The sequence below is a fragment of the Squalius cephalus genome (genome assembly GCF_949319135.1).
Source record: "Squalius cephalus genome assembly, chromosome: 1".
In the NCBI taxonomy this organism is placed as follows: domain Eukaryota; kingdom Metazoa; phylum Chordata; class Actinopteri; order Cypriniformes; family Leuciscidae; genus Squalius; species Squalius cephalus.
The window spans coordinates 36959631-36971804 of NC_137122.1; the positions used below are offsets into that span (position 1 = coordinate 36959631).

General features: G+C 38.3%; 1 protein-coding gene across 1 annotated transcript in view; it reads left to right on the forward strand.

Moving 5' to 3' along the window:
• Nucleotides 1-12174, forward strand: part of tnrc6c1 (trinucleotide repeat containing adaptor 6C1) — a 180320-nt gene that overhangs the window by 58444 nt on the left and 109702 nt on the right. The gene's annotated exons all lie outside the window — the stretch shown is intronic.

Genomic DNA, 12174 nt, shown 5'->3' on the forward strand with positions numbered 1-12174 from the left:
CTTGAAATGTAATTATCAAAATATTTATTATGTTTTGGCCTTTTTTAGGATCATTCATGTGCTTGGAGTTGATCTTAAACAAGCACCCAGGCATTTCCAGCAAATATCTTATACACTTGTAAATACCAAAGATGCATTTAAAATAATGTCCTCTTTTGCATCATCTTTATCATTGTGATGTGTTGCATATCTGTATTTATGTCCTTCCCCATCCATCTCAAAATGGAGATGCATTCTTATCTCTGTTAAAATGGCACCCCGTTTTCTCACCTTTACAGAAACAGATGGTGCCCTGCTTTGCTTGCACCTTATGTCTACACCTCTGCCTCTCAGCTCACAGAACTCTGTTTCCCAGATTCCTTCTTTCCCGTATCTCACGGAATGAGACAGCGGGGCATCTGTTCCCACTACGGTCTGTTTGCTCTCCCTCCCTCCTGCTCCTCCCTTTATTTGCGCTTTTGCATGTTGCTGTAATTAAATTAATTTGCCATTTGAATGAGCATAGTTTGTGTGTGGACGCCATCTTCATGAAGATGAGAGAGCCCCTTGAGTGCACTTATTACTGGGAAAAGCCCCCACTGTTACAGGGCACTGAACTCTAAAGGGGGCACATTTATTTTGCCCCTGAAGACTAATTCCTGATCTCTGCTTGATGCACGTGTTTGTATTTGCGGTCACTCTAATTATATGCTGTCTTGTCTCATCTGCGCTTATTTTTTTTGGAAAAATAAATCTGCTTAGCGACTAACAGTTGTCATCTGACCAGCTCCAGCAGTCGAAGACTTCAAATTCTGTACAATACAGATAAACTGAATTATTTTTATGTTATGGCCAAATAAAATGCTTTACTAATTTGTCTGATGACTCTAAAATCATTTTAAATGCTGTGCTATTATGGCTTGCCACTGTAGATCGTAAAGCCAAACCAGTTGAGAACCACTGGTTGTATAAACTTTCTCCATTTTTTGTCTATGTGTTTGTTTAATTAACTATAGCTACTGCGGGAAAACACATCAGTCCTGTACGTAGCTTTTCCTCACATTGAGGAAAGCAATGGGAGACAACATTTGTGTGGACCACATTAATAAATATCAACACTCAATCTGCGTAAAAAAAAAAAAAATGCTTTGATATGTTTGAATGGTGCGAATACCAAATTCCAAAAATACCAAATTTACCATATTCATATAAATACCAAACGTACAGAATATATAGAAGAGGTGTGGGTAATGTCATCATCTAGAGTAGCGACTCGTCTGCATAACCTTTGTTCAACTCTCTTGCATTTTTCCCACAATAATCAGCATATGCTCAAGCCGTCCTTGAGGTCTCCTCCGTAGTAATTAGCAGAAAGTCAACAGCTCTAGTTCTGACTCCACCTCTCTAATATGCATATGTTAGCTGCTATAAGACTGTGTTAATTAAAACTGCCTATTTCCTTTTTTAAGGACCCCACTTTAATTAGACACATTACCTGCCGTTTTGTTTTATATCACTGCTCAGAGCGGCGGGCATGGTTGTGGCCACCTGCCGTCATGCCTCACCTTGCCCCTCGATTGTCTCTGCAGGCATCTGTGCGATTTGTTTCGAATTTGTTTTTCTCGTCCTTTCTACATGGCTTCATTTTCCTGTTGTTGTTTTGGCTCTACCTTACCGCCTCTCTTCGTATCTCTCTCCCTGTGTTTCATGTTTCTGTTCCTTTCTGTCTGCTGGCTCAATGCCAGGCTCTCAGACATGCAAGAGAGGGGTGGATGCAGCCATATGTAGATCATACTGGCCTTGATTAGGAGGCAGCAGCAAATTCAATTAAACTTGGTGTGTGTGTGTGTGTGCGTGCGTGCGTGTGTGTGTGGTGCTGGGGGGGGGGGGGAGTTCTGTCAAGTCAAGTGGGATCTTTTTGACATTTAAATTTTTATAGAAACAGATTACAGTTTTTGTTGTTGTTCCAGTAATGCTTTTGGTTTTGACACATTCTTTCTTACATGTATTATTATTATTTATAACTTTAACAGTTTATTTTATTTAAATCTTTTTTCCTTTTCAAGTTATTTATTGTAACATATTATTTCTCTTTTTTATGAAAATAAGCAAAACTTTGTGATATCGGGTGTCAGATTTTGAAATCGTGCTGTGTATTTCTATTGCATGCATGTTATTATTTTACATTAGAAATGTGTTTGTTTTCTTAAAACTGTTATTTTTTCATTTTATTTATTACTATTTATAACAAGAATTTTTTTGTAACATCAGGTGTCCGGATTTGAAATCAATGAAGTGGGGTGCATTCCCTTTGCATGCGCAACGGTTTATTATATGAGAGAGAGAGAGAGAGAGAGAGAGAGAGAGAGAGAGAGGATCCTCCCTCATTTCCTTTTGATGTGATGGCTTTTCCTGAAGCTAATGGCTGAGAGTAATTACGCAAATCAGTTTCCACTGTTCTTAACATTGAGTGAGACAATGGTGTGGTTTTGTGTTGTGCTAGTATACTAATTGTCCAAATGAGTTTGTGTGCTTTCATTAGTGTGTATGTGTTGTCGGAAAAGTAGGCACAAAGGGGTGGCATTCATTTATGCAGTTACGGCCCAGTTCAATACTGTACGTGTACAAGGTACCAACCTGACAGCATCTTTCTTCATCCCCATAGCTGTTGTTTGAACTATGACATTTCATTCTTGTAGGACTGCTCAGGGATCTGGGTCTTTGTTGGGTCTAAGGCTGAAACGTCAATAGAAAGGAAAAAAGACAAAATAGGTGGCTGAGTGCATGCGACACATTGAAGGTTTTGTTAGGCTGTTGGTGTCTGATTCACTCTCTTTATTGCAGGGTCTCTGGGGTTACTACACACCTCGGTCATATTAAGAGTCTCAGTCTCAGGCTGTCTGATGATGATTTGTGGTTGTGTGTGCGGTCCCTAACGATGGGTATCGCTCTTTAATAAAACGCACATGGGCTCTGCTCCAAAAACTAGTGAGCTGTCTAAGGAAGCAACATAGTTGCTCTCAACGTGAAGGCTGGTCATAAAGGTAGACTAGTAAATAATAATAAAAAAAAAATACTTTTATGCTTTCACCATTTCTTATATCCCTCCCTGTTCTAGCTTGTACTATTTGGAATGATGTTTGAAAAACATTGGATTGCTAGGGCTTCTTGTTTTATTGCCTCTTTAAGATGAATCTCTTGTTGTATTCCTTATTTGTACATCACTTTGGCTAAAAGCATCTAATAAATGAGTAAATGTGAAATGTAAATTATGCAGCCTTAACATAGTTTCTGCACAATCTGTCTTCACAAAGACAATTCCAGATTGAACTGTGTTGAGCAGAGTAAAAAGTCTAAGATGGCATGTAAATAAATTCCATTTAATACATTTAAATAGTATTGATTTTTTATTATTATTATTGTTCAGTGTAATTAAAAATTAATAGTTTACCCAATATTTGTGTAAAGTAAGTGTTAGCTTACTTTGAGTTCTGCCTATGAGTGTTCAAATTTAAGTTTCCTAATCTATGTATTCACAATTAAATCAAAACTCCCAGTGCTTGATATTTTACAGCAGCATCTTCAAAAACAAGTTTGAGCCTATGACTAATTTGTTCTACAACACATGAAAGTCTTTTGAGTTAATGTTAACCACACACTTAAATTTGCTTTAATTCGAAAAGCTGCATTCTAAAAACACTTAGGAAATTCACAAGGGATCTTCTAATTAGACTTTTGCGTTGATCTAAAGATGAAAGTTATGTTGCATTATGAAATTTGTCTGTACGTTATAGCAATACCCAAACCCATTGACACTATAGTTCAGACTGAATTTCTTATAATTTCTCAAGAGCGATAACTCAAGTTCTAAGTTGTCTCAATCACAGGCCACGTAAGAATTGGCGATGGTCAAATTATTTTGAACATCCCTGTCTTATAAGGCATTCTGTTACTTTTGCAACTGACTGCATTCCACAATTTCATTTTCAGCTTTGTCCTCTAGATGGCTCTCTGATCCCCATCTATGGGCAAGACCCTCTGTAGATCAGTGTGATGTAGTGCGAGCAGTTCCTTTTATAAATTAATCTTTCATTTTTTTTCTTTTTTGGCACCCTGGTGTAAAAAGCACTGGGAACACAGCAGATCTATTTGCACTCAAGTAGTCTGGTGTATTTAAAAAAAAACTACACCAAAATTCAAGTTTGATGTCAGATAGTAGTGCATGTGCTTTGATATTTTGTGCAGCTGTCTGTCTGTCTCTCCGCATACATAGGCTATATGTAGCCTATAGTATTTATATATATAAATTTTTGTATATAAATATATATATATATATATATATATATATATATATATATATATATATATATATATATATATAGCGTTAGTGGTGTAATGGTAGCCTACACAAAACAGACGGTTGGTTTTGAAGTCAAAATTCGATACAGGTTCAGTAAAGTGGGGGGGAGAAAACTAAACATAAAATTGCTTTTTGTATTATGTAACAGTGGTTTACTGAACAAATTGTGTCTCTGTCTTTAAATAAATTCAATTATAACTACGTTTCTTAAGGATAAAAAAATTATCTCTGCTATAGGGAGCCCTACCTAACTATAATAATAAAGGTTAACAACAGAGCCCAAACTATTAGCCTAAATTCAATTGCTATTTATTGAGCGATTACACGAGATGAAACGTTTCAGTAAGTTGTACTGTATCTTTCAACATACCTTCAGATGTTCATTCATGTTTTATTCTGTAACTATAGGCTATAACGAGGAAGAGATGATCGCGTTCACTCGCGCTGCCGCTCGAACTGAGGCGCCTGTGAGATCTTTCACGCCATATTAAAGAGCGTCAAAACGCCGTTTTCTTTTTGAATTTCGTTTTGAAATGGACATAATTTGAAAGATGACATGTTGTTTCTTATTGAAAGTAACAAAACGCAGAGCTTATTGCGATTAATGGTGGTTAGGCTAAGGCTATAGTAACCATTTGTCATGTAGCCATGCTTTCGTTAAGGCCTAATACTTCTGCGTCGAACTGCCGCCGTAGCTACGTCGTAGGCTGTGTGTAGCGCGCGTACCCTGACGTGCACCTCTCCAAAAATGTAACAACGCGTCAATTCTATGCGGACGCAAGCGCTGTGATTGGTCTGCCAGAACCCCTCCCTCGGGGTTTCGCATGCTCCTAAGTGCGCGTCAACGCGGACAACGACGCAGAAGTATAAATTAAAACCAGCACGTTGCCTACGGCGTATAGGCTCCGGCGTATGTCCGGCGCAGAAGTATAATGAGGCCTTTATCCTGTCTTTGTCCGTTGTCGTAATGTGCCGAGTTGTTGTTCATCTTAGGTTGTATTTACCTCATTTTAAGACCTGCCAGGGACCAGATGATTTTTATTATGTCCTGAATCCTGATACGTGTGTGTCAACCAAACATATTTTTGAGTTTTTAACAGGGCTCTCTCAGACCCCAAACAAACTTCGAGATGATGCAATTAAATGTTGTCAGTGTTTTGTCTGAAAATCAATTTGGTATCACGGGAGAATATTTCCATCTTGCATCAGTAGAGTCAGTGGCCTGTTTCCTTCTCGGGCAGGATGTTGTTGTGCTGTGCTGTGTATGTGCCTGATGTTTCTCCATTGGAGTTAATTATCTGCATTAATGAGAGCAGCTCACTCATTTATCATCGTCTCATTCACTCTGCAAGCGCCTGACTATAGCTGCACTGCCCCCTATCAGTAGATTTGTGTGTGTGTGTGTGTGACACCATGCTATTTGCAGTCCCCTGAACTGTTTTGATTTCCATGTGGTTCTACATTCAGCATTCGTATTCAGAATAAATTTACATGTAAAATAAACATTTGTTCATGCACACTTTAATGCATTGAGTCACATGCACCACAGGTTTTATTTACTTTGAGTGTTATTTTCATCTCATCCAAGGTGAGATGAAGGCCTCTTTGACTCTTCGTTGAATCAGTTTTCTCATATATCATCTTCTGTCTGGCCTGTTGGTGGCTTTATAACTTTACATTTAAGAAGCAACTGGCCAATCGCTTTGCAAGTGCCACTCAACATCAGGATCCATAAAACCAGTTATTCGTTTTCTCACTGGAGAACGTGAGTTTATTCCATCTGGACAGCAAGTGGACATTTGGAACGTTATAACACAATCAGGGCACCTCTTTAACCTCCATACCTTTTCTGTGTTTCTTTCTATCCCTCCTGCTTTTCTTCATTTTACGCCGTCCATGTAAAATATGGAGGGTTTGGAGAGATTGTTTGATGTATTCAATCAGGTGCACTCGATGTGGGACAGATGATGCATGACCGCAGGATGGCTGGAGAATGAGTTTCGGATGAATAAAAAGAAGAGGGGGTGACTGAGGAGATGATGAGTGGTCTTATGGCTGTAAAGAAGGGGCTGAAGGGGCTTCCATCAGGTAAATTGCCCTTTACTAGCATATTGCAGGAGCCAGTCTCTATTTCATTCGACCGGGGAGTCACGTCTGCGGCCATTAAAGTGCTGATGTGGGACATTGGATGGACAAGTCGGAGCTAAGGCTAATAGTATAATCAAGTACTAAGGAATTCATTTTCTCCTTGGCTGCACTCTGCGTGCAGGGATGCAAAGGGGAGTCGAGAGATCTGCGGGTTAACCTGTGTCCCGTTAGCCCACAGTAACTCCCAGACCCAGCGTTAATCTACAACCTCTATAACTCCCTCTGACTCTGCAAAAGGTCATAGGTCAACAGCGAAGCATTCATTTAATGCTCATACCACTTAAAGAGATGATGAAGCTTTCTTTACTGTATATAGCACCATAAGATGTATATTATTTGATGTAACAAAAGATGAATGCCTTCCTGTTCCTGTTTATACACTCACAACACTGTTTGTTCTTTGTGTGAATGACCCACACAGATGCTGAGTGTGTCATGCATAATGTGATATTTTATGTCTGGTGCAATATCTGGGTGAGTGTCACAAAAACTTGTCAAACTTTGGCTTTCTACGGAGCCCCGCACATGATATGCTGGAAAAAATATGTGTATTGTGGCCACTTTAACAATTCGTTCCCACAACTTATACTAATACTGTACGTCAGCACGTTTTGCTAATTTGTTCCCTCGTTTTACTAAATCGTGGCCACGTTGTTGTAATTAATTCCCTTGTTTTAGTTCAATCAAAACGAGGGAACAAATTGGTACAGATGTGGACACGATTTACTAAAACGAGGGTAGGAATTATTATATTATGCGTGTGATTTAAACGAGGGAACGATTTAGAAAGTCTTGTGTACGAATTGTTAATTCTTGGCCACAATGTACATATTTATTCCTGCATGTCATATTCACCCCCTGAAAGCGTAAATAAATAAATTGAGAAAATACATTTGCCAAATATAATAAATAATGCCAAAAAATGTCTTTCTTTCTTTTATAGTGAAAAATGAGCAGGGCTGCTTTCCCAAAAGCATATAGGCCTAAGAGGATCGTTGATCTCTGCGATCAACTTAGCTCACGATGCTTTTGAGAAACGCAGCCTGGACATGTTTCCTGAGATCTACTCATTGGTTAATGAATAGCTTATTGTTTTTGGGTGCTGTAGGTGTTGTGCCATGGTGCGACCCGAAAGTCTGATCCTAAACCAGCTGGTTTTGCTGCCAACCTTCTCCCTCCCCCTCCAGCCTTATCTTCCTCTCCTGTTTACCACTGGCTCACTAATGGAAAAAATTTGCAGCAATATGCAAAAAAGCCGCTAAGGCAAATGCAGGTTGCCCAGGCAACAAAGAGGTTATATTCCTGGGCGCTGATGGAAATCAGTGTAGTGCGCCTAGCTCTCGCATCCTGCCGAAAATTAGATAGAGGAAAGAATACAAAGAAAGAGACGTGCAAGCGTGAGTTGGAAGGGTCCCAGGGGCCAGTTCGACTTCAAGCCATGTTTAGTTTTCATCAGCGGCCTTGGCAGACATGCCGGCTTTCAATCCTTTATGTATTTGTGTGGAATTACAGGAAGAAATCAGAGTCTCACAGCAACAAATATAACTGTGAGCCATGAAGTCATTGTGTTATATTGCGTATTGTAATATTTACATGTAGCTACTTAATTTTGGCAGTTTTAATATTCATTTTTGGACCAGTATGAGGTGATTTTTGTGGGTTTAACCTGTTCAGCTTTGAAGGTGATGATAAACAGCCTAGTCTCCATATGTAATCTTGTTTCGTTAACTGGCAGTAAATGGAATGTGCCGTCAGGCATCTGCAGAGACACAGTATATTGGCATGGAAGGTAGTGAATAAGGAAGAAAGATCAATTAAAATAGATATGCTTGAAATTCATGTGTATTTTTTAGCAACGTCAGATCTGAAAGCTACATTTTCCTGGAATAGAATAATAGGAAATAAATACTATAACCTTGAGCTGTTAAATGTCAGGTCTAGTGTAAAAAATATCTCCACAATAATATCAGTGTATCTTATTAGTTGCACCTATTCGGAAGAATTACACTGAAGACAACCACTGAAAAGCAGTTCAAGGCAAAACACCAAAGTGAAAGATTATATTTAGAATATATTTTTCCCTCAATCGCAAACGTTTTTTTTTTAATGTGAGCCGTTAACTTTCATCACCTCATATTTGGTTATATTTACATTTTCATACAATTTGATGTATTTAATTTTGTACATATTCTTTGTCCATATTAATATGCTCTCATGGTATTAGAGAGTAATATCGGTGAGAACAGCACTTTAACCAATGTAACCCTGCTCATTATATCTTTTTTTATATTATTATTAACTCCCAATATTTGACTTTCTTTTTTCTTACAGCTCAATCAAATCCTTAAATAAAATTTCAGATTGGCTCTGAACAGCCCAGCTCTTTTTCTCAGCTGGAGTTATCCTGCAGGAAAAGGGGAAATTGCTGAATTGCTAGCTTCAATCTGCTTGCCTCTTGATATTAAACAATAAAGGGAAACACCATTGCCTGCAGAAGTGCAGTGTTTATTAAAGGTGAACGAGGGCTTATGGACCTCTGAACTGCGAATATGTGGCTTTATTTCTCTCCTTACTGTTTTATCATCATGATTATAGTGTGCTGTTTTTATGTTGGATTTCTCTAACATGTTAAGGCAGTAGTGACATTTTCTCTTGATGAAGCAACATGGAGACGCAGTCATGCTTAATTAGCGACTGATGTGTGCCGACTGAAATATATTCATCAAAATCTCTGTTGGCCACAGGAAAGATATAGACTGGGAGACGTTGTAAACAAAGAATAAGGCAGAAAATATGTATTAAGGAGGACTCTAACAGGTGATCGTCTGTGGGAGGTTTACAGCTACTTCCACTCCTTTGACATTTCTAATGTATTTCGTATTCCTTTTTTCCCCTCTCAGTTTGTCATTCCCACAGTACTATTTTTAGATGCTGGCAATGTACTAAATAAATTTGAATTGTGCCAAATGGTTGTCTGTATACAAATATTGTCAGATACAAAAAGAATAAAATGATCTTTTATTATTGATTATCTAACCACTCTCCTTTATCTTCATTGTCCTCTTTCTGATCTTGTTGTTCCCTTTTGTCAGTCTCTTTCCTGTTTGCCTCATGATGACTCTATTGTGAACATGATAGCAGTGATGATGCTTGACCAAGCACATCAATCTAACACAGGGCTGTTATTGTGTTTATTTCTAATCTTTCCATTCTGACATATGCTTTTTTCACACATAATGTACTGTTAGTTCATGCTCATGTTAATGTTAATTACAGTAGAGCCCATATATAACGTTTGGGGTCTTCATTTTGAAACGGGTATCTTATGCTCACCAAGGCTGCATTTAATTTATTTGATCAAAAACACATTAAAACAGTTTATGAGATTATGGGTTAGAGTCTTTGGGTACAATGTTGATATGATGTGGATGAAGCACCACACGCAATTAAAATGTTCAGTTCAAATGTTCTGATTCCTTTGTAGAAATGCTTCAGTCTGGCTGTTTATTTATTCTGTGAGCAAAAGTGCCTGATAAAAAGGGTGCATCCATGTTAAGGTAAATAGTATTTTGCTGGTCATGTGATGTTGGCTGCCATGAGGCGACCTTCTCCATATAGAATAAACCAGCTTTTATTTGGCTAATGATAAGACTGAGGTCTTCATGTGAGTGTGTATTATTTTAAAACCTATTATAAAGAGTGCTATTCATTGTGTAAAATGTTTAATTGTGGTGGAAAGTACTGAACCTTTATCTTTTAACTGCAGTGATGTCTCTGTTAAGCTCAGTGCAAACTTCCTGACACTGTGTCTCTTGGTAACATCTGTAAAAAAAATCTCTAAAAGCACCCCAATGAAGGGGGTCAAATCATTCAGGATATGAAATAATCGTATTCTCCTTAAAATTAAAACTTTAACTCCATTATTTAAGCCATTATTTGCCCTAAATGAGCTGTGAAGTGGACTCAGATAGGGGCAGACATTTTAATCAGATTTTGACTTGGCTATACTGAGACTGGTACACCGTGAATCATAGTGTCAGATAAGATTATTATCTTGAGGTATGATATGATCTCTGTCTTTATCTGATAGGCCTCATCAGTGTCAGGTGCGGAAATGTAAATGAAGGAGGGATGATGAATGGATAAGTATAAAATCTTTTCTCTGTCCTTTGACTATACTCTGACAGCCAGAGCTGCTCTGTCCTGTGCCACAGCCACTCCATTAGAGGAAATGAAAGCCCGTAGCTGGACTGAGCCACAATTACAGGCACAATTACTTCCTCTACAAATCGCCCCAGATCCCTATGCCTGATTATCAAATTAGAGCTATTAATAAGCTTCCCGCTGTGTGTGCGTGTGCTGTAGAGAGTGCTTTCTCTGCCCCGAATATACGTTAGCGTACATCCTTTCCATCCATCCAAACGAGCAGTCGGATAAGCTGAAACGTGATTAAGCAAAAGCTTGAATTCTGGCTTTTTGTTTGTATGTTTTTAATACAATTTTATCACGAAATTCAAACAAAACAATTTTTTTTTGGTGCTTATCAAATGGTATAGCAGTCAGAAAAAGTGATCTTTTTGCTTTTTCTCTTTCTTGTTTTTATGAAATCATGGGGTGTTATAAACATACTAAATGTGCCTTTCCTTAACTAAAACAGAAATTGTATATGAATGTACTTCAGAGTAAATGGAAACAGACTTGGCAGAGAAGGGTGGGACCAAAAATGCTGAATTAAATCTGATATTAGGCAATGTGCTGGCTCGATTCAGGCCTCAAAGCAGAGAGAACTATATCTCTAAATCAGAGTCTGTATATTGAAAGTGTCACCTAATTGAAAGTGATTTAGGGCCCTGCATTGGCTGGCAGTGCATATATAAATTCACCCATGACAGCCACTCGAAAGCCTACCGTATCAACATTACGAGGCATTTGCATGGCAGAGCCTTGGAGATTATGCACCATGCAAATGATGTAGCTCACTGGATGAGGTGATTTCAGTTCTCCCCGCACCCGTCCTCGTCCTCACACCCCAGGGGATATAGGAGCTCCGCCTTTGTTCGCATATTCATTTTTCTCCCCTTGTTTTGCATGTCCCTGGTTTTATACGCTCGCCTGCTTGGGCATCTAAAGGCATCAGCACTCACAGGCTCCTGGGACACAGAAAGCCATTTTTCATTTAAGACGCGTGGCAGCCCAGCACTCCGCCCAACCCCCATTCTACCTTTTAATAATGCCCTCTTGGATATTTCAGGGTTTTTTTTTCTTCATATCCGAGTGGTATTGTAGAAGATGGCATAACAATAGATGAATAGATCAACCATTGGATAACTCGATAAAATAGTATACTCTTATCTTGCGCTATAACCAAACATTTTTACAGCTTGAAAGCTGTAATGAAAATGAAGCATTTTCTGATATTTTCTACTTTACATACAGTGTCCCAAAATGTGATTGGATACTTTTGGATACTTACAGTAAAAATCACATGTGTGAATTTCATGGCATTAGATGCAAAATGTCAAACAATATGGCATCTGTAACCAACCTTGACACTTAACTCGATGAATAAAGTCAGTTCTCCTTAAGTTCACACAGATCTTTAGCAAACCACAACTTTATAAAATTAACTATGAACATGTTTCACTTACATTTGAAAGTGTCCAAATATGTTATATATTTTTTTTTCT